Source organism: Pipra filicauda, unplaced genomic scaffold (genome assembly GCF_003945595.2).
Source record: "Pipra filicauda isolate LSUMZ 115617 unplaced genomic scaffold, ASM394559v2 scaffold64_size3178608_pilon, whole genome shotgun sequence".
Lineage (NCBI taxonomy): Eukaryota > Metazoa > Chordata > Aves > Passeriformes > Pipridae > Pipra > Pipra filicauda.
This window is the reverse complement of record NW_024104809.1, coordinates 2,513,205-2,538,656: the sequence shown is the minus strand read 5'-3', so window position 1 is coordinate 2,538,656 and position 25,452 is coordinate 2,513,205. Positions and strand designations below refer to the sequence as shown.

Sequence of the window (25,452 nt, the reverse complement as noted above, 5' to 3'; positions counted from 1 at the left end):
TTTACATGACCTCTCAACTGAGGTATTTGTAAAATGTAGGTGAAGCGTCAAGAACTACTGTGACATTTTATTCTGTGTGGGGATGTAAGGGATTTTGTAAAGCATTCCAGCAGAGTGAGACAGCCAACAATCTTTCTGCTGTGTTCGTGAGGTACTTAATTTTTATTTTTTTTCCTTCCAGGAATGCTTCTTCCAAGTAGAAACCTTTTTTTTTTTTCATTTTGGGGTGGTTGTTTGGTTTGTAGTTGGATTTGTTTTTTAGCAAACGAACAAGAAGCAAAACAAGCTGTTCCATCTGTAAAATGCACTATTATTCTCCAAAAAAGCCTTTTTAGTAGGAAGATGGTGGAAAAGGGTCAGTCTTGATGAAGCAATTGTCAGGGAAGCTAGGGGGAGAAGCTTATTGCATGAACACAATTTTCTTTGGAGCGCCGATACTCTTATGCTTTTGAGGCTTCGCCAACTCACAGGGTAAAATGTTTCTGACCTAATAAACCCATCTCCCTTTGAAGAACCTTTACCTATGAGAAGAGTTTTTTCTAGGTTTAACCTCAGCTGGGGCCTTGCTGCTTTTGTCTCTGGCTGCACTGTGGGAAAACAAATGAGAATGAGCCACTATAACATGTAGTTTTCTTGTCATTATTTGAAGTTGGAGTTGTCATAGGTGTTGGGCTGGGCTCTGTCCACTGTGCCAGCCACCCCGTGGAGCTGTTGTTTTATCAGAGGAAAAGGGAAAACATTTGTCTCAGCGGCCTACTAAGTGTAAATTCGGGGGTTTACAGTGCAGTATTGGGCTGTACAAATATGCTCAGAGAGGTGACAAAGAATACAAGACATGACAGAAAGATGCAGACACATGCAGTGGAACTTAAAAATGCAGCAAGAGATGAACCGAACGTGGGTTAGGATTGGGGCAGTGGTGTTTCCTGTGGTTTTAGGTAAAATATTTTTCTTCTCTTGAAGTAAATTACTTTAGGAGAAGCCGTAAACCTGACAAACCAAAGAACAGTTTGGGGAGGGCAGGCATCATACCCAAGAATCAAAGGACAGAGTAGTGAACAGTGTGTGACTGAGGAGTTCTTCCCATCGTATCTGAATGTGAATTTGGTGTACAGGTGGAGGCAGGCACCCACTGGAAAAACAGTTTGTGATAAGATTGGAATATTTTTTCCTACAACTCATTATTTCTCCAGTTTACGAATTGCTTCACCATATTTGGGATCCTAGACACTTACTGCCAGATAAGGAGAAGTTGTTACTATTTATAATTTGGGGTTTTATTACTCAGACTGCTGTGATGTCTAAGTGCTTCTGTAAGGAGGAATGTAATATGGAAGATAATATAAACTCTAATGAGGGAATTGCAATAGAGGTGGCATTGTGTGCCTGCTCTGCAGACTGTATTTTATTCACTTTAGATTTCTGTTCGCAGAACCAGAAAACCATTGACAGTGTGGTAGGCAGTGGCTCACTAAAGGCATCCTGTAGAACAAGCAATAATGCTAATGAAGTTTCAGTGCTAGTTCAAATGCACAAATGAACTTTTAAAGCAATCAAGGAAGCAGTGTGTTCTTTAGTTTGATAGAAAAATCAGGCAGTTTTATTAAAGGTGTAGCTTGAAGTGCACTAGACTGATGTTAACTGCATTATTAGTGGGCATGTATACTTTTGTCTCGTAGCCATCTCCTTTCTTACTAAACTGCAAGATTGCTTCTCTTAGGACCGTTGATTTCTTTTATAAAGAGCAGAAGCCATACTACCTTCATCTTTTACGTTGTACTGGCAGCCAGCAAATTCCAAATGCAAACCTTGCTTTAATTTTCACCAATATGACATAAACGGACATTGCACATAAAAGAGCGAGCCATTGCATATGGCTCCTGGTACAAAGAGTATTACAGTAACAGAAATGCCCTGGCCATAAATTTATGTGAATGGTAACCATGTGTCTCTGAGTGCCTCCTGTTTCTCATTCGAGTTAAACATTACTCTATCAATACTTGCCAGATATCTTGCACTCTCATGTCTCTGCAATTCTTTTAAGCCTTTTGATGCCTTGCAGTTTTTGAAGTCATCGTATTATTTTTAAGATCCTTAAATTAGGTCATAACAAAAATATTTCTATTTATCTAATCCATTTCCCTGTCTTCAGACTGCTTGGTGTACTGGAGCATGTAATAAAGTAGAGAGATTTAAATGGCTTACTTCGCTATGAGGAGAAAATGTTATGAAAATCACAAGTTTCCTTTAAAAACCGAAGCCTTTTCAACTGACTGCAATGTGATGGGAGGGGCTGCAAATGATTAAACTTCTTAGCAGGGGGTAGGATTTGTAGGATGCAGAGCTAGTGAGTCACTATTTCCAATTTTTGACCAAAAAAAAAAAAACAAAAAGGAAAAAAAACTGTTTCTGTACTGGTGACTACTGTGTGTCAAAAGTGGAATTAGTGTTGTGTCTCTTATCAGTATTCCAGATGCTTTTGTCCAACTCAGGTTGGAATCCAATAGCCAGCCGGTTGTCACCGCTCATGGGGGGAATGGAGGAGTTGTGCAGGTTTTTTTAAATCACCCCAATTGTCATCTCTTGTTAATCTCATTTCCTGTTGGCCAAAACATGAGTCCACCTCCTGTAGTGCTTGTGACTGTTCTCTTGTACAAGATTAGGCTCCTGCTCAGGTGAGGGAGAGCAAACAGTAATTCCCTCATCACTTCTGCTGGAGGCTGCAGCCACACTGAGAGTAGATGATATTCACAGCTTGGAATCCACGTACAAGCTTTTGAGACACTGCTTTTGTCCTGGAGTGACTGTCCATCTAGCATTGCCCATGCCCTGACTATTTAGCAAATACCTTTTGCTACCAATTAGGTTCTTCTGGCTTTGTTTTCAAGTTGCATTTGTTCAAAACAATGAGTAGAGCTCCTAAGTAAAGATCTTGTTAGAAGGCAGTGAACCGATGAAGCATTTTGTCTGGATCCTGCTTATTTTGAGATAAGCAATGCTTTCTCAAACAAAGCCTGACTGTACTCAACATCTATTAAAAGCACCCACTAGTTGCTTGCTTTTTTTTTTTTCTTAAAAAAAGGTCTTTTGGAATCACATAATCTTCTGATATGTCTCAAAACTGTTCAAATGCTGGCAGCCAGCAAAAAGCCTTTGCCTGATCCTAATCTCCAGAACGTAACAAGTATCATTGCCTAGCTATTTTCAATCAATCCTGTGTACTGCACATCTAAAACGAGAATAAAACTCTCACTGCTCTGCCTTGCTTTCCAACAGCCCTGTCCTCCTATCTTGTTTTGTGTCCTTCAGATATTTAGAACAAAATCAAGCACTTGAACCCAAGGTGGGTTTTCTTTAAGGTTGCAGTGTCGTTCTTGCTGGAGAAGCCTGGCATTTTTGTTGGCAGGCATTTGATTCCTATATTTCCTGATCTTTTTAATCAAATAAGCAGATACTTCCAACCTGAATGTGTTCTGGAAGCTTTTGTGGGATTTAATCCCAGAGCTGGTGATCTCCCATGTGCTGTGCAGCTTCATATTGTCACTTGACTCTGTCTCCCTTCATTTCTGGTCTTCTGTCCCAAATTTATGTTTCCTGCTTTGCTTTTCTTACTTCTCCAAACTTGAAACTTTGCCAGACTTTATTCTTATTTGTACTTTCATTGCTTGGTGATGGGTTGTCACTGGTAGCTGTTGCTTGTCCTGTCGTTCTTCTCATCCCTTAGGAGCAAACTCACTTCCCTGACCCTGCTGGTGAACTATAGGTTTTTCTCTCTCTCACTTTAAAATAAAAAATTGATTAAAAAACCCTTGAAAAATGAACTGAGGCCTCTACAGCTTTCTTCTAGAGAACAAGCAAAGGTCACAACAGTTGGACTGTCAATTATGCCGGAAGCAGAATGGCTAGTCCTTTAATTTTGTGTCATTTGGTCTGGCATATAATAGGTGAAGGTACCTCTTTACTGTGTGGGTAGAAAAAAAAGGAGAAAAGTCTATGAATTTTTTTACTGTGCAGGAAAAATTGGTAAAGTGCAGGAACACAGAGGAAAAATACAAGAGTCCTTGAGCACAAGAGAAACAAAATTTCTAGTTTACAATACACAGCTCAGTGGAACTGGTCATGGAAGCACAGAAAGTGCGAGGAAATGTACATTGACTGAGAGATTTTGAGGCAAGAAAGGGAAATTTATGTGATGATATAATGCATACTAATGATGTGTATGATATATATATCTCTCAAATAGTATGTGATAAATAAAGTGTAAAAAAATTGAAGTCTACTGTGCAGTAGTAGAAAACAGAATAGCATGTGGTTGGAAGTTCCCTTCTTTAGGATCTTTCTTATCCCTCCCTGTCTTGCCCTCACGTATCAGTATTTGGCAAAAAATGGGGAGGCAGAAAGAGAGCAGTGTATTTGACGGATATAGTTCCCGAAAGCTGAATTTGGAGTAATACAGTTGACCTATCCACATAATCTTCTGCACTTGTATGAATTCAAGCCTTGTGTTTCTTTAAAAAAAATATTTTGTTGAATTTAGATGCAGATATGGTCTCATCTCTTTTTTATATAAACCCACAGAATAAAGAAATTCTAGGATTGATGTTCCATCCAGCTGGTTTAGATAAGACTTGTTAAATCACTTAAATAGGATTTTATGGGTTTCCTACTATAACTGCATTTGAGTGCTTTTAAAAGAATTTTTTTTTTAATTAGATAGACATGGTAATATTTGAGGCAATATTTTGGCTAATTGTTTAAATCTGCATTTAGACAATTGTTAAAATGAATGCTATTTGTATTATGTAATATTGTAAACCACACATGCCCTATAGTCTCTTCTCTAATTAAGAAACAATTAAAATTACAAAAAGTCTACTTCTTGACACCAAATTTTAATGATTTTTTGCTTTAGTTGTATCACAGCAGCTTAGGGGTACGCTATTGGGACATTTTCATCCCTTTAAAAACTACTACGAATGCTTGTGTAGGGTTCTGAATCATTATAGACTTAAACTAGAAGGACTGCTCCTGACTTCTTTTGCCACATTTTTAACATGACTCAAATGTGTAGTCATCACAAGGTAGAACAGCACAAAAGTTGACTGGCACATTTTCAGCCCCCATTACAGAAAAGTGGAGAATGTCTGACATATGTAATTGAGTAGCTCTGTAAAATATTCGGGTTTGCAGACTGAATTTCTATGCAGACCAAGCTTTTACATCAGGAAATAAGACTCACTGATATACTTTATATTTGCCTATGCACCACAGTATTCACAGCATAGATTAGCTGCTTTTTTAATTCACTTCAGTTCAATATTTTATATTAAAACACAAATAGCTACAGGCCCAAATAATTCTCTTTGCGGACTACTGGGTTTTTTTTCCTTTTTAGACGATGGAAACTGCCTGGAGTCCTGAGACAATGGAAAGATGCAAGACTTCATGTACAAAAGTCACTGAAGAAATACTGGAGTGTACCCTTAGGCTGATAATTTCATTCCCTCCCTTTCTCCCTCACAGAACACATGTATCTCAGACCATGGTCTGAACATCTACGGAAGTATTGCTCGCACTTCTAGTATAGATTTTTCCTTTTTTATTAAGATGCATAGGTTGGACAGAAGTTGTATTACACTGTCCAGCTGGGGGTGAAATTGAGGTCATGGTTCAGCCTTCTACAATTGAGGTCATGGTTCAGCCTTCTATCAGCTCTGTGACACTGCCCATTTGGAGTCATGATTCCATCAATTTAGTCTTCCAATAGCTCTGAGAATGTCTATGTAATTGCTTGGGGCATGGGCACGGTGTTAATTAGAATGTTACCCATTCACAAAAGCCACAGGCAGCCTGACTGATAATTCTCTCGGGGCTTCCATGGTACAAATTGCACAAATTATATCTGTATCATCTTTAGCTCTGCTGTCTACATCTAATACTCTTTTCTCTTAAAATCTTCAACTGGATTTGATCTCTTCTGAGTCTTGAGGTAGGTTGGATCTACCTAAACTACAAGCACAGCAAAAATCTGAATTGGCTGACCATGTTGGTTTAGTTTGTAGTGCAGATGGGATGCAAGCTGCATTTTATACACAGGCATCATTTACCCAGATAAGTGCCACATACTCAATTCCTGACTTTATTAAAGTACTTGGACATGGTAAGACATTAATCAAGGGCTTCATATAAATATGGCTATTTCATGCCCTTGTGGAAGTTAACATCTATCCTGAATTTGTTGAAGTAGTTACTGTTATGTAAAGATTTGGTCTTGCACTTGAGCTGAAGCCGGTTGTTTTGAGACAAACTCCAGTGTGTGACTTTCCATGCCCCCAAACCCACTGTGTTAGGCATCATGTAGTTACTTGGAAGACTGAGTCAAGAGAAAGAACAAATTACTTTGGGACTCAATATATTGATCCGGAATTCATTATGGTACTAATTTGACTTCAAATCACAATCCTGTTTTATTGTCTGGATGGATATAATTTTTACTCTAGAAAAAATAGAGGTTGAAGTAACTATAACACGGATTTTAGGTTGCAGGCCTGAGTTCTAATTTTCTTCTGACAGATGAGAAAATCAGTGAATGACTTTGTAGCTCAGAGGTGCTGTATTACTTCTTTTCAGCAACTCCAGAATCTTTTGCAGCCAGGACTGCTGTTGTCAAACTTCAAGAACTGAATCCAAGAGATGTAGTTTTCAGATTCTACCCAACTGGAAACTGTTTCTTCTTTCAAAAAGACTCAGATAGGAATGGAGAATCTCATTATTCCCCACAGCATTAAGTTCCCTGTACTCTTACACCATGTTTTTGCTGCTGTGAGAGAGTCACTGTTACCGGATGGGTTACTGACAAGGTTGACAGGTTTATAAGAAGGAATTTGCAGAATAAATGCATCTGAGGTTCTTTGACTAGGATGGCAAATGCTCTATGTTCATGTAGTCACCGCTGGGCTGCTCTCATACCTGACCCTCACAGAGCTGTTGCAGTGTGTCTAGACTTGTCTTTCGACCCGTGCTGGTTGCCTACATGCAATGGGAGCTTAGCATTCTCCTCCCTTACGCTTGCAACATCTTCAAATTTTTCCTCCTTTCCAACTTCTCTGATTGCATTCATACAAGGACAGAATTCTGTCATTTGTCCTGCATACTTTCTCAGTATTGGCTGCCAGAGAAATAGCGTGTGCTTCCCGTTCATTTCTTAAGACACTGAATTTGCCTGTTTTAAAGGAATTTAAAGTTTGGCAAGGCTACTATTATAGTGACAGTTATGTTCTTTCACCAGCTTCTTCCTCTTAGCTTGACTGCTTTTCTGTTCCAGGGGAGAGCAATAACCAATTTTCCTTTTTTTTGCTTTCACTGCCCAGCTTGATGCTAATCTACCAGCATTTCTTTTTCTGATCTCTTATTGTCTGCCCAGCCTCAGTCTTGCTTCCTTTATTCTGACAGCTGCTCCAGACTTGTCTTCTTTTATGTCCTTCTCATATTTGTTTGTGTGTCATCTTTGTTGCTGCCTTTGATGTTTGGAATGGCCTTACTGAGATCTCTGCTTGATGGAACTTGCCTTTCTAATGGCCCAGAAGGCACTGAAGAGGCAAATGAAGGAGAGGAATCTCTGGAACCAATGACTATGTGGGCTTGTTATCGGCAAATCATTTTGTTTCTAGGTCTTATCCCTTTTCCACCGTGTGAGACAACGTGCAACTTCTTATGTTTTTGTCCTACACCTTGCACACTGTGCATGCGTCTGCACTGACCAGGTGCCAAAATGGACTGGGACTTGTAATTGAATGTTTTGTTTGGTTTAAGTAGCTGGTGGATTTTTTTTCCCATTATGTAACAAACTTTTTTTTAAGGACAAACAGACTTGAGCTGCCTTTCTTTCTCCCTTTACAAGATGCAAATATTTTTCCCCAAAATATTAGGTATTAAATTTTAAAATACTGCATTTTTAGACCAACTGTGGTGATATCATGCTGGAATTATAGGGGGGTTCCAAAATTATATTTTACATAGTGAGGTTAAAATAAGCATCTCTTCACTGTGGTATTTTAAAGAACTGATAGGCAGGCTTCTACATGCAATTCAGCATTTTGTAATTATATTGTATTGAATTTAGAGTATTTGGTGAGGAAGTGGGATTATGAATAAACTGGAGGAGTAACTGGATAGCTAGTTGCTTTGAAGTAATGCTCAGTCATTTAATTTCACATGAATTTTTAATAATAAATCAAACCTGTTTATTAAATTCCACTTGATGTGGATTCTTAGACCTCTGCAGTCTATCAGTGACAGAAGGGATTTTGAGACAGTAAACTGTTTACTTTCTGAACTTTCATTTGCATTGCACACTTCTCCTTTTAACGATTAAATGATCATTGAATACAATTATAATATATGAGGTTGGGAATGGAAGCAGTACTTTTCATCTGCTTCTCGTTGTCAGCACAGTTGAAGTTTCTGATAAGACATAAAGTCTGAATACCCTAAACTACCCTAAATACTCAAATTAGTATACTTTTTCGTGGTAATAAATAGCACCCTGGAAGGTCTCAGTTAATTCAGTCTCAAATCTTTAAGAGGTAATTTTGACAGAGTCCTATAAATGTAGAAAGTTCAACAGAGAAACCAGAGAAACGTTCCTAATGAAGTCTTGGCTTTGGTGGTGAAAATGTCTGCCTAGCTTTAATATAAGCTTGATTACACTGCATTCATGAGAATTTCTGCAAGTCTGCCCTCATGACATATAAACTTTAAATTAGGCATAGTCAATAAAAGGCCACCTAATACGGTTTCATATTTTGAGAGGTTTCCCCATAATTGCCCCAGCTAGTTACTCTGTTTTCTAACCATTTTGGAATCTGCATGTGCTGAAAAAAATTGTCCTGCAAAAGATGGTGCTTGTACAGCCTGTAATGATGTGAAGTGACCTGACGGAGACCTCCCTCCTCCCCACCGCCTCCTTATTTAGTGACCTTCCACAAGTGATGAGACAGCAGCCCTTTTCCCAGCAGCTGTTTTCTAAATTTGGTCTGACAAATGGTATCATAAAGGTGGCAGGTGAGGTTGGGAGATCTGATCAGAACATACCAATTTAACAGCCACCAGAAGGTACAAAAGAGTGTAAGGAAAAACAATCAAGTGCTGTCTCTTTATCATTGTATCAGTTTTCTTTGCATAGTCCCTTGTGAAAGCCTTTACTGATGGCTTTCAGTTATGTATCATTATAATACCTACAATGAGCATTACATAATGGGAAAAATATGCTACACTGAGCAGTGAAACTGGTGTTAGCCAGTCCTGTGGCCCATATCAAAATGCTCTCACTAGCATTCCCTGTAACAACACTTCCTCAGATGTAATGGACTACGGCATATCATCAGCTAAAAGTTCATGCATCTACTTTAATGTTTTTTACATATCCCTGTTACAAATAATGGCTTTGACTACTCAGGGGAAAAAGGATCCACTTTTATCCTCATTAATAGTTCAGACAATTTTCAAGCATATCCTCTGCCATTGCTGTGTTTACATGGCTGGATAGGTAAACACTGTTGGTGTCTCTCAGGCAGTAAGGAAAGGAGAGAAAACATGGTGATGGTAAAGCCACAAGAATTAACTAGAACAACTGGGTAGACAGTAGCACTTAATTGATTGTTATTGTTGGTTCTCTTAATAACAGTTCAATAGATTGCAGGTTGTCTCCTATTAATGGTGGTTTATAAGAAGGAATTTGCAGAATAAGTGCATCTGAGGTTCTTTGACTAGGATGGCAAATTTCAGAAGAACTTGGGATGTTAAAAGCTTTAAAAAAGGTCTTCTTTACGGTAGTGTGATATATCAATATATAGTAGAACTGGAAATAGAAAGATGGCATTGGAAATTAGACCTGCTGTCCTGATGTCTGCGATCTTCAGTTTAGTTTAAGCGGTCAGTTCAGGAGCTTACCTGAAACAGGGCACTATCCTTCTATTCAGGGCTTACTCTGTTCCTGCCAGGCAAGGGGGGGGGAAGGGCAGCCCATGGGGCATGTGTGCATGCACAGCAGTGACTGCTGTAAACATTTATGTCTGCTTCAGCCTGCACACTGGTAAGCAGGACATAGCAGAGACCAAGCTACAATCTTGTTTACCCAGTCGGCGTGTTTTAAGATATAAATATTTTTTATTCTTTTTTTGGATATTTGTCAACCATGTCTTGGGTTCATTGGGAAATTTATACTGTCATTTTTGGCAGCAGTCGCATATTATGAGGATGGTGCCATGAGAAACAGGATGCCCAGGTCCTGACTTGTTTAAATGATCCTTCTAGGTTTTACTGCCATGCTCAACACCATGGTATGCAAGTGCTTACCAAGCCCTCTTAGATGCAGAGGCAAGGGCTGGGTAGGAACTCTGCCTTATGTTTCTTAAGGATGAAATTTAGAGGCTGTTTGCTCTGTACCTCAGAAGAATTTTCCCTGATACAGCAGCTTTGCCTCTTGCCTAGGGTTTGAGGTAGAATTTCTCAACCACCTTCAAAGTTGTTGTCAAAGTGACCTTGAAGAAAATTGCATCAGGTGCTGTACTGGTGGATGACACAGCATTAATGTGTTGACCTAAAACTTCAAATCCAAAGGTGGAATACAGTGTATTGTAAGAAGCAAGTTAAGCAACTAGTATTGTTAAGTGCCTTTGTTCAGGGCATACTGAGGGGCCAGATGAGATTCTGTTCACAGTTCAAATTTAAACAGGCCATGTCCCAAAGGATATGTGGACAGCATCATTGGAGAAGAAAATATGGGGAATGCAAAAGTAAAATCAACTGTGCTACACATGTGAAATCAGATTAGTGTTATGATTTTTGTTGTGTTGGTGAGGAAACAGAATTCAAGAAGGAAGGGCTGTTTTAGTGAAGAAGAGGAAAGCCAGAGAGAGTGAAGGCAGAGCAGAAAAGAGCAGAGCATATGGTTAATGGAGCCAAGATTAAAATACTGAAAGATGGCGCAGAGGTTAGAGAAGGCAGAGAAATACCATGTTTAAGTAAGGAATAAGGGTAAATCTAAGCTTGTACTACACTTGCACATTTTGGAGAGCGCATCCTGAATGTCATACACCTGCACTTCTACAATAACTTCCTCTGAAATGTGTTGGAAAGGATGGATGCTGAACTATCCAATGGACAATGGGACAACTATCCAATGACAGTAGTTGTGCCTGTTTGATGAAAGCTTGAGCTTTGGCATCTCTAGTCACTGCATGGTCTAGAAGCAGTTTTCCTTTTTCTTCCCAGTCTCAAGTGCTTCGCAGTCAGAATTCATATACTGTGATCACCCTGTGACAAGAAAGCTGCAGACCACACCTGTTGTTCCTGTGTTGGCTGCAAGAGGAACGGGACCTTTCCGTAGATATCGGTTTCACTGAGACTGGGAGCAAACTAGTGTCCTACCGTCTGTCCCAGGTCTAGCCCCCCTCACCCCTGGCTTTGGATTCCAGCCCTTCACAGCTTTCTGACTCTTTTGGGTTAACTTGATCTTCCTATAGGATGAGTCCCAAACTCTCTGAGTCCCTATGTGACTACAAACAGGCTGTAGTCCAGGCCTGCATCCCTTCCCACCTTATCCCACCCTAACATGTGTCCCAAGAAGGTACTCTAGACCTTTTTGTCTCTGATGAATGAAGGATTCCCTTTAGTGGGCAAAAAGTAAAAGCCTGAGGGACAGAAAAGCAGCACTCAATGTGGATTTTTGATTCAAAACCCAGCTGACTGTTTTTCTGTGTGGTCCGGGCTCTGATGCCTCCTATATAGGATACTCAGTGATCCTCCATTGTCCATGGGCAGCTCTGAAGGTGTGCCTGTAAGTATTTGCAAGGAATATAAAAGGTTAGTTGTAATAATCTGATGGAGAGTAATATTTATGATGGTGGGTGAAACTCAGAAAGAAATTTAAGGCTATTTTTGTTCATTTTGTCCAGGTCTCTGCTCCCATTTTGGCACCCAGAATTTGTAAAATGAACCAAATCAGAGTGTTTTGGCTTCTTTGTTTGTGTGTGTTTAAGTTGTGCTGCTTCTGTTACTGTATTGGAAAGAGCATCAGCACAGCCTATGTCCCACTCTCCTACAGCTTTATGTCATTTGGAAGACACCACCATAGCAGGCCATTTCAGCCTCCCAGCGGCTGTCCTTGCCAGTCTGTTGCACAAAATGGTGTTTTTCACCCTTCATCAGAGATGCAGACGTGTGCTGCAGCACTACAGTAAATAACAGACCACAGTTTGTTTTCTTTAACCTTTGTCTAGCTGTATTTCAAAACTTACAATTTATCTAGTAGCTTCATCAGGAGGCTGGGATGTTTCTAAGGCAGTGTAAGCATAGATACCACAATAGCTGAGTTGGTTGAGAGAGCGTGACTAGTGGGAATGAGAAAATCCACCATGACTGTGGTTTTAACTCCAGGATTTCCAATGTGAACTTAATGAACTTATCATTAAAGCTGCCATCACCTTCCAGGCTCTGTCCTTACCCTTGCTGTGCTGGGATCTATCTGACTCATGGCTCAGCACCACTTCACTCTGTACTCTTCAGCCTAACCCTGGTTTTTCTCCCTCAGTCTTGTGCCTGCTTCAGCTCAGTTCCTTCTGTTCCGCAGTGACAGACACAGAGCTGTAGTGCAGGTCTGTAATGGGGGATAGCTGCTAAATCTTTGAAAAGGAGTAAAGTGTGCACATTTAAAATATAAAAGTGAATGTTCCAGTGGGTGCTATAACAGAATGCATTTTTACTTTTGCCTTTATTAGCCCCCCAATAGATTTCAAAATGTTTCCTTTCTGGTTTTATTTTGGTGGTTCTTTTTCTGCCTTATCTATTAAATATTACTACATTCCATTAATATGTAAAATAGGACTATTCAGTCTGCAAAGCTGAACATGTACACAAATTAGCAATGGGAGAGTTGGTTTGTTTTGGTTTGGTTGGTTTTTTTTTTTTTTGAGTTGGATGTTTGTGTTGGGTTCGAAGTATCCAGTCTTCTGGTCTTGTGGACATGTGAGAGGGGATTCTTTATTCCTCTGTGCATATTCTGTTCAGCAAGTTGACAGTCTGATATTGATTGGGGCTTTTAGATGCAACAGGGAGTACAGCTAATAAGAAAATAATGAGTTGGTGTGTATTTGTGTGCTGTGTTATTCCCTAATGAATTGTCTGACTGCCAGATATGTTAAGAGGTTAACGACTGAGCTATTCTCCTGGAGAGATACTGATGGAACCTGGTAGTTTTGCAGCTGAAGAACCAGCTGTGCCAGCATAAGAATTTTATCTGTCTATTCCCCCATAATCATGAATTAGTTATGCTAAGGTGATACTCAGCAAAATGCAGCTAGCAGTGAGACCGGAAGGGTCTCAAGATGGTTAGTGTCAGGGTGAAGAGGATAAAAAGTGATTTTCCAGCTTGTGCTGCCTGTTCTGCTTACCCTTTCTGTGCAACCAATAATCCCATGGTCATAGTTAACTGTCAGTACCTTACCATATTTGGATTCCCGAAACAAAATGCAACGTTTAGTTCAGCTTTGCATGGCAAACAGTTCCTTGTGGAGCTTAATTGCTTTGTTTACATGTAGCTAGTTACTTATCATGTGGCAAGAACAATAGGCTGACTGCCTCGCGTGACCCATGATCACAATGAGATAAAACACAGAAGACAGTGAAGCTGTATTTCTTAAACAGACCACAGGTCAGATACCCTCCTTGGCTGGGTGCATCATAGAAAACCTGCTGCATGACATACCCTTTGTCGCAGCTGTGTGACTTTGCCAAACGTCCTCACTGTCTGATCTTCAGCTAAAAGCAAGTGATATTTCTTGGACCTTTCTGTTTCACGTGTACTAGGCACCTTTCTGAGAGCTGTCTGACTCCCTGACCAGACCTGGCAGAGTGCACACGGTGAACACAAGACCATCACATGAGGCTTTGACCTCACGGTCTCCCACAGCTTAAGCTGGACTGTGCCTGTTTGGCCGCAGAGGCAGCTGGGGTTTTTTTTCTCTTCAGTATGGAGGCAGGGGCAGCATTAGCCTTGATTTCTCAACCAGCCACGCCTCTCCTGTGGGATGAGGAGCACAATGGAGTTTGCTCCAGTTAAGCCAGATCTCTGCCAGTCAGTCACTCCTGCTTACTGACAGGAGACCTTTTAACAACGGTGCTCCAACCATGCCAGAACACTTTTTTTCTTCTTGTCACATAGTTCTCCAACCACTGGCAGTACCCTGTGATCCAGCATGACAGGAGTGCATGACCCAACACATGCTTTCCTGCCCAGAAGTTGAGGAGTTCATTCTCAGGTCTGCCAGACTAACAGAGACAAAAGAAATTCTTTGCTGGGGACTGCTGCTCACACCCTGATGGAGTTCCTTTCGTCTTGGGGGAGCATGGGGCTGACGCCAGGTCTCCCTGCATAGCAGAGCTTTTCTGAGCTCTGAGCAGAGGACATTACAGAGATTTTTATCTGTTTGCTTCTTCATTTCACTGGTGGATTTCCCCCTCACATCTGAATTAAAACTCCGAAAGTTTACTGAGAAAGACTCATAGTTTGTTCCTCAGATAGTTTCTGTTGGCAAAAGGGAATTCTTCATTACACCTACTCGTACCAAAGGAGTAAAGTAGATGTTTTCCATTAATTTGCCTGAGGTACAGAAAGCTGCAGCCTTGTTATTAGTAGACACAGGCATACCAGCTGTGAGACTTACTACCAACCCTGCAAACTGGAGAACAAGTTGCTCATATCTCTTATTTTGTCAATCTGTGTGCAAATGGGAATGAGAGGCCATTGAAAATATGTGCATAAAGTTTAAGTGCAGAACATCTGTAAACCAAAAATCTTCTTTGTCTTACTTTTTCCGTGATTGAATTGTCATCTGACTGGCACAGTTGCGTGCTCAAATCTTAGGTGCAGTTCACATTTGTCAGTTCCACTTGAAGAGATGTAAATGGAGGCTGATATCCTTTATGGCAGTATATCTCCGCAGCTGTTACTTTCCCTTTGTAGGCAATCTCTCACTTGCAGAGATAATGCAAGGCAGAAATATTTCCTCTTTGTGTGTGTTTGTGGCACAGAGAAACCATGTCATGCAAATAACAAGACCACAATGACAGCAGTGTTCTAGAGAATATTGGAAGTTATCATTACCTTCCCAAGCCTTTAGACTGTGAAAATAAACTTTAAAAGTCTACCGAAGATTTAAGCAGTAAGAGCCCCTTCCACCACCTCCCAAATATAATGTGAGCTGCTTCTAGGGCTGGAGGCATTCTCAATAAAGACTGCCGCTTTTTTTGAGCTTACAGGCATTTACAGCTACATTATAAATTGAAAGGTTAGCATGTCTGCTCTTGCCTTGTCATTCTTCTGCTCATGTAATGCAGAGCCCAGTAGTCATCACAAAAAAGAAAATTGTGAGAAATATGTCTTTGAGGAGGAAAACCCCCCATAAGAATCAATTATATTCCTCACAAGAATTCGGCATCTGAGTCAAAGGTTCACAGAGACTGACCTGGAAAGCTGCTAAGTATGTGACCCTCAGACAGATTTTAAATCGTGGCTGTTCTGTGCTGTCATGCTGATTGATTTTTTTGTTATACAGCCCTTACCCTGATGTCCCACCCATTAAGTTGCCCTCCATGAACAAAACTCTGGGAACCCCCAAGTTCATCATCCAAGAAAACCTTTATTTTGGAAGACAGACTGAAAAAGATAATCTGTTTTGTCAAGTGTTACCACACCTCTGTAAACATACAGTCTCCTCATCTGGATGATCTCATGCGTATATTTGTCAAAGTTCTTGCTTTGGGACAGCATTTGCAGCACAACAGTAATATACACAATATATAAAAAGTTTTTGGGTGAGATCCAATACAAGTATCTCATGGTGAAATCATTCTTAATATTATTTAACAGCTACCTGGTGTCTGGTTCAGAGAAACTGGTTGCAACTCTGTCTTCCTTTAGACACTTAAATGAATGGCACATGTGAGCTTGGATGTTATGTGAATGTAGGGCAAGGACAATGTGGATCATAGTTTATCTCTAAGAACTGTCTGCATGTTTTGCCTCCATTTTTTGACAGTGGATTGTTGATAGAGTAATACCTGCTAAACAGGTACAAGCTCATCAGCACTCCTTACCAAAGTAACCTTGTCTGGAAACTCTCACCTTGTACACTGGGAGTAGAGGGAAGGAAAATTGGAAATCTCTGGCTTAAGGAAAAGCATTTGGTACTACAGAAGTTAAGTGAAGATCAGCTAACCTGCTGGAGCATCACAGGCTGGAAACCTGAATGTTCTGGCAGATGCCATCATTTTGGCAACAGAGAAGGTGGCCGTCCTTCAAAGTCGTCATGGTCTTTCTCACGTAGTAGGAAGTGGCATGACTGCCCTGGATACAAACATCCTAAGAAAGAAGTGATTGGTCAGTGACTCCACAGAAATAAATGCCTGGACACAGTTGATAACAGTGAGTCTTGGAGTGCAAGGTCACAGCATGAGGCCTTTGGAAGGAGTATCAGTGTTTGCAGTGAAAGATGTAATACCTACCTGTGATTAAGTCTTACAAAACAGAACAAAAAACCCCAACACCAAACCCAGCAGTCTTACAGAGTCATTGTTTTGCAGCTTTCAAAACTCTTCTGCATAATTTTTGCTAAAGGGTGGTCTAAAGCCCAGGCTGATTAATTTCTGCTCCGCCTCCTGTCACCTTGGAAACAGGGAATGCCTGCTGTGAAAATGGTCTGACCCTGGAGGATCCCGGATGGAAGTTCATATGCAAAACAGACTTTTTCCACTTTTTTGTTGCTCAGAGCAATAATGCAAAAGTCCACAGTAAGGTCTGCATTTCCAGCTACGAGCACAGTGTAACAAGTGCATTGCGGTGGCTTATGGCAGACAATATCTTATGGTAAATGCTGCACTGGAACTAGGATTACCTGTGTCTCTACTGCTGAAACTAGGGGAAAAACTTACTTTCACACTTCATAATGCAGAGCATGCACTCAGACAGTTTTAGCCCCTTATTTACTGTTGCCAGCGTATTGTGGGCTGTGTTAAGTATCTATGTTATATGTCTGCCCTTGCTTGCATCCCTGGGAGATAGGGAGATTGTGTAGTGGATATGTTGACAGCAGGGTTTTTTTCCCAAATTTCATTACTTCTGTTCTGTTCTTTATGCAGCCCACTGAAATCATCTTTTTCTGTACTGTGGAGTCTTACGAGTTCTCCCAAGAGATTTTTCTTTTTTGCTGGGCACACCCATAACAATCAAGGAGTTCTACCTTGCAGTTTTGGTCCCTCAAAACATCAGTCTGCATACACCCATTTAAGTCATCTTACTTTTGTCCCTAATCTGTCCTAGTATCTCTAGGCAATCAAGAAACTGGCCTTTCATCTATCTTGAACTCTTGAGAATTGCTCAACAGTTGCACAAAGCTATTTTTCTTCCTCCTGCAGTGAAGATAGCACCAAGTTAGGACTGTGTAATGGGCCAAGCTTTTCCTATTTGACAGGTGGCCTAAAGACGGAGAGATGTTCCTCCCTGTGTTTGGCATGGAGGCCAGAGAATCCTCTGCTATTTTAGGATTCTCATTATATTACAGGGACTTCATTTCCCAGCTTTCCTGACACTTTACTGTGTGGTCAGGTTGATGTGCAGAGCCAATGAGTACAGTAGCCCTGAAAGATAAAGAAATGGAGCTAACACATTATGTCTGATTTTCTTGCTCCTTTGTCAGAGGCCATTATGGATTTAACAGTTTGTGGTAACCAAAAGGGTTACCCTTCTAATCCTGTTTTTTCTCTTAATGTTTCAAGAGAGATGCCAGGATTACCTTTGTAGGTTTTGGTTGGGGATTATAATCTCAACATTTGTGATTACAATGGAGTAGGATCCTCAACTTCAGTTCACAACTTGATGTCCTCTTATCCTGGGAATTAAGTTATGCTGAATTAAATGTTATCATCCGTTTTCTTTTGGAGACACATAGCTTGGTTTTAAATATAAATGTTTGTCATTTTGGGACAGTGTGCTAGGTTCAAGCTCCTTTAGCAAAACTTTATTATTGGAGTGGCTCATGTAACTTGTTAACATGCAAGAAATTATTAAGCTTTCGCTTCCTCCACTCCCATTTCCTGTTTTGATATTGAAAGGAAGCCTTGATTGCTAATTTGTGATTAGCCAGCAAACCAGAGTGACCTTAATCCTGTGGGCTTGTGTGGTGCTTGCCTGTGCAGATACCGCCTCTCTCAAGAGTGGGCTGCTGCTTCTCACGTTTCATGGTGAGAGCTGTAAACAATGTGCTCTTCTTTCCGTGAATTCATGGTCTGCCTTCTGAGAATAGAGGTAGTGCCTGGCCTGGCAGTGCATGGAAGACAACACCAAAACGCTGGATGCTGCAGGAGAGAAGGGAGGCATGAGGGTGTTTTTGCAGTCTTGCTTGCCCAGGAGATGGCACTGTGCAATAGTGGGATTTTTACCTGCAGCGTTTGTAGTGTGACCCTGACCCGATGGTGATTGTCAGTAAGAATAGCGTGACTTGTGCTTCTTTAGGATCCTCAGCATTCTTCTGTGTAAAATGCATTGTACTGTACATGCCTTAGGCAGGTTAGGTTTAAATCTGCTTTGAACCCCCCTCATTAGGGAACTGACCTTTGTGCGTATTCTAGTGTAGTCAGGATCAGAACAGCGTTTGTGAGTGAAATTGTTCTGGCTACAAATGAAGTGGTGATAACTTTGGAGCACCCTTACTTCCAAGGCTTTTGTGTCCCCCTTGATAATTCCCAGACTACTGACAAAGCAGCCAAAACAAAGAGGTATGTGCATGTAGTATGTGCTAGAAAATTAGAAGGATTTGAGGAGTCTCTGTGGGATGTCTTTCTGTCCTGCACGCAGTATGCTATGCTCCCATTAGAGTGCTGGTTGCTCTGGTTTAATGCTTGTGTATAAAACACACATAGCTTTTTTTAAGGAATCCCTGACCCCACCTGCAAATCCCTGACCTAACTTGTGCTGTCCAACACAGCTGAGATAAATCTAGAAAATCTTCCAGGTCTTCCTCTTTTCTAATGGTCCCGAGTTGAGAAAATTTTCATTTCTCTCTCCAATAACAGTCTGAGATAGGGAACACATACAGATCTGTGGGATATTATAATCTTGAATGGATATGCTGCTTAACAAAATCTTAGGCAAGCTTATTAACCTTCTTATTTTAGTTCTCAAAAAGGTGAAAAGGGGTAATGTTTTCTTAATACAGTGGCGTTACAAGTATGTTCACAATATACCTTAAAGCTAGAAATATCATGTGAATGCTAAATAATTTTATTATTATTAATCACATCTTGAGTGGCCTGTACATCTAACACAAAGGCTTCTTAGCAAACACATGTCCTTTGAAATAGCCTGACCCTTTCCACTTTTTCAGAGACATTAATAGTTTCCTGGCTCAGTGTTTTAGGAAATGTTGTCATAGTCTGGAGGAACCAATAAAAACATAAGTCACCTATTTTGTCTGATCATTTTACGCCAGGATATTTGAGGCTGGAAGCTTTGGAGGGGTAGGAAAGGACTGCTCCATTTTTGTGGGTGGAAGATGTAAAAGTTTTAATACTCTTTTAGTATAACTTTACATATTAGGACTCTAGAACTGTGTGAGAAGTAGTATTTTTTGAGTTCATAGGCAGGGACTCTAGATAGCTTTAGTAACTATTTAACTAGTTTTTCCCCTTCCTAAGCCTTGTATTGCTTCACTGCCTGATGTAAAGGATGTTGTCTTTTGGGGAAGAGTATTTTGTTGGTTTCAGGCTTACATTACCCTGTAATAGATGTAAGAGAGCTCTTAAGAAATGGCAGTGCTTTAAAACAAATATTGGGAAATGATTATGGCAGTATGATTGGTGGGACAATAGCTTGTTGGATATGGTCAAAGCAAACCATTTCCCACAAGCAGAAAATGCAGTTACTTAAACTGAGGAACTACTACTGTATGAAATCTCAGTACAAAGCATCATTACATGACATTGTGAAAAGCAAGCCATGAGTGTCTATAATAGGCATCCAGTGACACACTGTTCTCCATTATAAATGCCAGCATTTACGATGGGCCAAACCCTGCCATCCTTACATGGTTTCGATTCTTTCCTTTCTGAGGCAAAGCCTCCAGCAAGCATGTTAGAGTCCTGTCTGTGATCTCTTGGATCTGTGGAGAGCAGACATGCATGGCAGTTTTTCCCCTACTGTGCTGTTGTCTGCTGCGAGTTTCACGCAGCCCCTAAGAGGTGGGGAGATCTGTATTACTGTTAATTTATGTTAAGTTGCATGGAGCTGGAAAAGACCATGTGAACCCATTTATCCCCTGCCACTTCCCAGAGCATCCTCCAGAGAGAACCAAAGTTTTTGCCCGTTTTTGGGAAGCCATACTCTGTTTTCTCTTCTGTGTTCCGTCAGTGTTGGAGAGTAGTCCAATGTTTGTCAGCAGTCTGGAGAAACTGAAGGGTAACACCTACTTCATCCTGCGTAGCTATCTTTTCAGAGATGAACTGCGTCGCCAAAAGAGACAACCCCCACTGCTGCAAGCTGCACCGTAATGTAGTACATGGACTCTTCTCCTCCTTACCTGCCCCCCAAAGTAGAAAAATCAAACATGATTTCCAGTTTCTGCTGTAGCCTCGAACGGAGCTGATGTGCAGCTGTCATTCAGTGTGAGTTCAGACTGTGTTTAGGCTGCAGTTCAGGTTCTGCAAACCCCCATTAAAAAATGCTTGAAGATTTCAGAAAGAGGCAAAAAGAGGGCATGGGTCCTGAGATACCTTGATCAGAGTCCAGTGCAAAGGGGATGTTGCTGCTGATCTACTACTTTTATGTTTTATGAATCCAACAAGGTGTTATCATAAGAGTTACACAAGAGGCCAACATGCCACAAATGAACCTTGGTGTTAACTCTCACCGGACATCTGTCCCTTATGTTTTTTGGAGGCTTTTTTCTCCACCTTTCAATTTATGTACTGAATGCTCATTCTTTTTCCCACCCAAGCTGAGGGTGTATGCATCAACCCTGTGGCAAAGAGGCTGTGTCCTGCTACCTTCCACTCAGGAAAACCACTGGGAGATGTTGCCACAACAGTGGCTTCCCCTTTGTACTTGTCAAGATAGCGTATCACTTTGTAGGCACGTTTTAGCAGGTCAGGCCTAGACTTGTTACTTTGAAATGTGCCATGAGATACCCCTTTCAAATTCCCTCTTAAACTGGAGCTGGACCTGTGTACAGCAGTGTCCCCTGGGTGTCCCTGAGCACTCAGTGATACGAGGAATGTTGCTCAGTCCTAGAGCAGAATGTACAGCCAAACTGAGACACATTTCTTTCCCAAGTAACAACACTGGAGACCTGTGGAAACGTGCATTGAACAGGATGTGTAGGGGAAAGGGTGAGTACAACACTGCTGTTGTTGTTGCTCGTTCCTACAACAAATTCAGAAAAAAATGCTCATGTCAGGGGTCTCACCATGTCAGGTGCTCCTACCAACCACTCTGGGGCTTCTGAGTAGACAAGTCTCCCCTTCTGACTGCTATCTGCCATGCTCAGATTTCATCTCAGTCATCAGGGGGTATATGCCTCAGGGAAGGAGAAGTTTGGTTTCTTCTCTCATCCCATTTCTTGGATGGTCAGGGTTTAGGGAAGGGAGAGCTCTTTGCAGTTATGTCCTTAGTTTGGTCTTTTGCAAATGGGAGCTTTTTGGGTTTTATTGGTGTGTAGCTAAACTGTTAAACTGTGCCTGCACCTATTTTAAAATAAATCTCTCTCTCACCAAGCAGAGGAATTGTGACCTCAGGAAGAACCAGATTTAAAAATAAGATTATCATTTTAATCCTCGGCTTGCACCTCACTCCCCTCAGGGTTTTTTTGATGATGGCTGGAATTTCATCATTGAGTGTAGGTTTTTTCAATAAACAGTGAAACTGTCCCAAACCAGAAACCATCCAATCCCACCCAAAGAGATTTAGTGAAAGGGAAACTGCAGAGAAGATGAAAGCAAAGTATTTCTTACACTATCTTCATATTCTTGTGTCCTAACATATAGCTCGGCCATAGCAATCGTATGAGAATGTGTGACCTGTTCTGTTAGGCTGAATACCCTGTGGTCTTGGTGTTTACAGCAGATACAAGGAAAAGGCCTTTTCTTCAGACATGTCTGTGCAGGGCCTAGAACACTTCTGGCTCTACGTAAGAAATAATAATAATAGTAAGGCCAAAACCTCCCTGCCAGCTAGTGAAATGAAAATGCTGTACTTCACAGTTATGTCATTGGAGAATTATATTTCATTAGAGCTGATATTAAAAGCCCTGATGTCAGTAGTGAAATGTGACTGACTTCAAATTTGCGAAACACATAGGAAATTTTTTCGTAATGTGTTGTCACTTTAGAAGTCTGGCAGTCCTTTAGGTTCACTTATAAAACTTTAAGCTTTCAGAAGAGGAAAACCCCAAGGCTATTTCCCCTAAGCTTTAAAAGCTTTGCTTTTACTAACAAATGCCATTTTTATAAAGTACATGCAAGTAATGTTCTGCAATGCCATTTTTATAAAGTATATGCAAGTAATGTTCTGCATGCTTCAAACAGCAGCAGTTGGGACTTTCAGATTGGAGAACTGGATTAAGTGGTCATGAGAAATAAGGTATTCTAGATGTTTAAATGAGAGCTTTTTAAAAGTCAGTGAACAGCGTAGAGAATAGCAGTCCAAACTATTAGTGGTTATTAAATGCAAAAAAAAAAAACCGTTATTTTGCCATTTTTCCTTCCCATTTGGTGGCTTACAGGCCTGTGTGACTTGGGAGGACCATGTGCACAGCAGTTGTGTTCAGTTGGTTCCAACAGGTCACTGAGCTGTGGAACAGTTTCCGTGTTAATCTTGTTTACACAAATTTCTGAAGTACTTGTAAATCATACTGCTGTCTTAGTCACAGTAAAGACATGAGGGGTATATGATTAGCTCTTATTTTTGATTGCTAGATGATATTTAAATGTCTAGTGCAGTATGTAAACTTGAGAGTAAGCTTACTTTTGTTATATTTATTGTAGGAGATGGTAAATAATACTTGATTCTAGGCAGGATTTTCTGGTTTGGGTTTTTGCTCAGATGTGGAGAACTTGTGAACATACATACGTAGTCATTTGCTAATAGAAAAATATATTATGGTTAAATAAGCAAATCCAAACTGTTTGTGGCTTGAAGGTATGATAATGACTAGATGTGTGTTCTTTTCTGCTTGGATATATCCAGCTCCTTGGTAACTTCCACCACACTGTCCTCCCTGATTAAACCTCTACCAGGCAATAGCCAGTGCCTGCTACATCCACTCAGAAAATGTTTTGGTCCTGTACCACCAAATAAGACTTAGAGGGGCAGAGTGGATTCTTTTCTCCCCGCACTCTGATTATAATCTCCTTTCTTTGCATTGGTTTCTCACCAGACTTTCTCACCTTACCATCTTCAGGACTTCTCTCTCTTTTGAAATGGGCCAGCAGTGATAAGGTACAATATCTGAGAGACAGTTGTAAAACGTATCATGCAAGATTTTCCTTAGGAAGCAGTCTCCAGTCAACCAATATCCAATTGTACATAGCATTTCTTACAAATTCACTGCAGTTAATGGCATTGAAGTAATGAATCTTAGTAATGTGAAGGCTGTTCAGTGGACAGACAGGGCTGAAATGCCCTGGCTGGGCAGATACAGCTGTTTCTTTTTGAATTTGTCAGCCTCCTTGTGTGAGCAGGTTGTTGTCTCTTTAGTGGGACAAAGGAGGGGGATGCTTGTGTAAGGGTTAGATCAGCCTGTGGGCTCAGGGTCTGTTAAGGGAGTTTGTGTTTATCAGCAAGTTCCAAGACGAAACTAGACAGTTTGAATTAGAAGTTCCTGAAGTGTGCATCTGTTCAGCTTGTTAACTTCATGCACTTGGGGACTATAGAATCAGGGACAAACCCACCTTTTTTGTTCCCCCCCCCTTTTTTTTTTTCTTTTTAAATAGTAAAGGCATCGAAACACTCTCTGGAAACAGAAAGCATTCCCAGCTTTTATGGATATGTGGTCAGCCGGCTCTTGCTTGTTCCCTTATAAGCAATACTCTTAACGGGAAGAAGTTGCTACTATTTCAGGTCAGTGTGTGTGTTTTCTTTTACAGTTGCCATGACACTGGTAAGACAGTTATGTTCTGTAGTTGTGTTTGTCCTGTTATAATATGTGAATTTTATTTTCAGCACTGTATCTGCAGTGTAGTAGCGTGTGCAGTAATTTTCCATACCTCATCAAAGTTGCCCCTTTCGGAGTTACTGCACTCTATTTTTTCTTATTTGTCATATAGTAGTGTGTTTTACATACCCACCTTTGTGTCCACTAGAATCAATAGCTCCCACATACGGCCTTTGTATTTTGGGTATTAAATAGTCTAGTGGATACTTAAGGTTGGAGACATGTCATGGTGGCAATCTTACATAAACCCAAACCTTAGAGCCTAATCTAGTAGGTTTTTTTACAGCTCAGTTAACTTGGCTGAGCTGCAGCTTATCTTTTGAGGAGTTGCCCAATATTGTTTTAAGGCTTAAGGTGATGGAGAATTAACAAAGATTAACTATATAAGTTATAACTGATTTGTTACTGAGCTCTCTCACTGTTTAGAAGTGCAGCTTACTTACTTAAAACAAACTTACTTAAACAAAGTGCATCAAAACAACAACAGCAGCACAGGGTGTCTAAAATTTAATCAGGGGACAGTGGGACACAAAACACTGACCTGTGTGTTTAGTTTAAATTTGCTCCTTGTTGGACAGTGTTTAGGGGCTTGTGAATTAAAAATAGTTAAAAATGGAACTGCTGCTCTCAGCTGTTTCCTTAACCTTACTAACCTGAAGTCATCCCTTAGTAGTCAGATGGGCAAAGAAGTGTGCAGTGACTCTTTTATGCTTTGCCAACCAAAGCTATCTACAGAAGAGGGAGCTCGTGTTTTTTGTCATGCCTATTTGCAACAGTATGTCCTCATGAGTTGTTTTCTTTTAAGGTATCATGAGTTGAACAGAAGAGACTCTTTTTCCCTATATTTGGTTTTCTTAGCATCAATGTGACCAACTGTCATTCAAGCTAGTAGAAACCTGAATGACAGTAAGAATTGACCCGAACTCCAATTACAGTGGAGGCAGGTGGGTTGGTATCCTTTTCTTGGATGAGCCATTTCTCATTGCAGGTGTGATATGAAGACTATTGCCATTGTTTTGTTCTTAATTTATATGCAGTTTATAAGCCAGTTTTTGTACCGGGTTAAGAACATGTGGTCTTGGACCATTTTAAGTTTTCCAGGATTTGGGGTTTATTAGTGCTGTAAAAGGCTTTCATAACAGCCTTCCTTCAGTTGGTTTTCTGTGTTTATTTAATGCTTATCATTTTGAAA

General features: G+C 40.6%; 2 protein-coding genes across 2 annotated transcripts in view; one reads left to right on the top strand and one right to left on the bottom strand.

Annotated features, from left to right (window-relative positions):
- Positions 1-25,452, top strand: part of CMSS1 (cms1 ribosomal small subunit homolog) — a 223,629-nt gene that overhangs the window by 129,486 nt on the left and 68,691 nt on the right. The window lies entirely within an intron of this gene.
- The window catches only part of FILIP1L (filamin A interacting protein 1 like), a 188,972-nt gene that overhangs the window by 127,744 nt on the left and 35,776 nt on the right, over positions 1-25,452 (bottom strand). Inside the window, exon 3 of the mRNA XM_027727510.2 lies at positions 16,278-16,420. The gene's annotated coding sequence lies outside the window, so the exon portion shown is untranslated. The remainder of the gene's footprint in view (positions 1-16,277; positions 16,421-25,452) is intronic.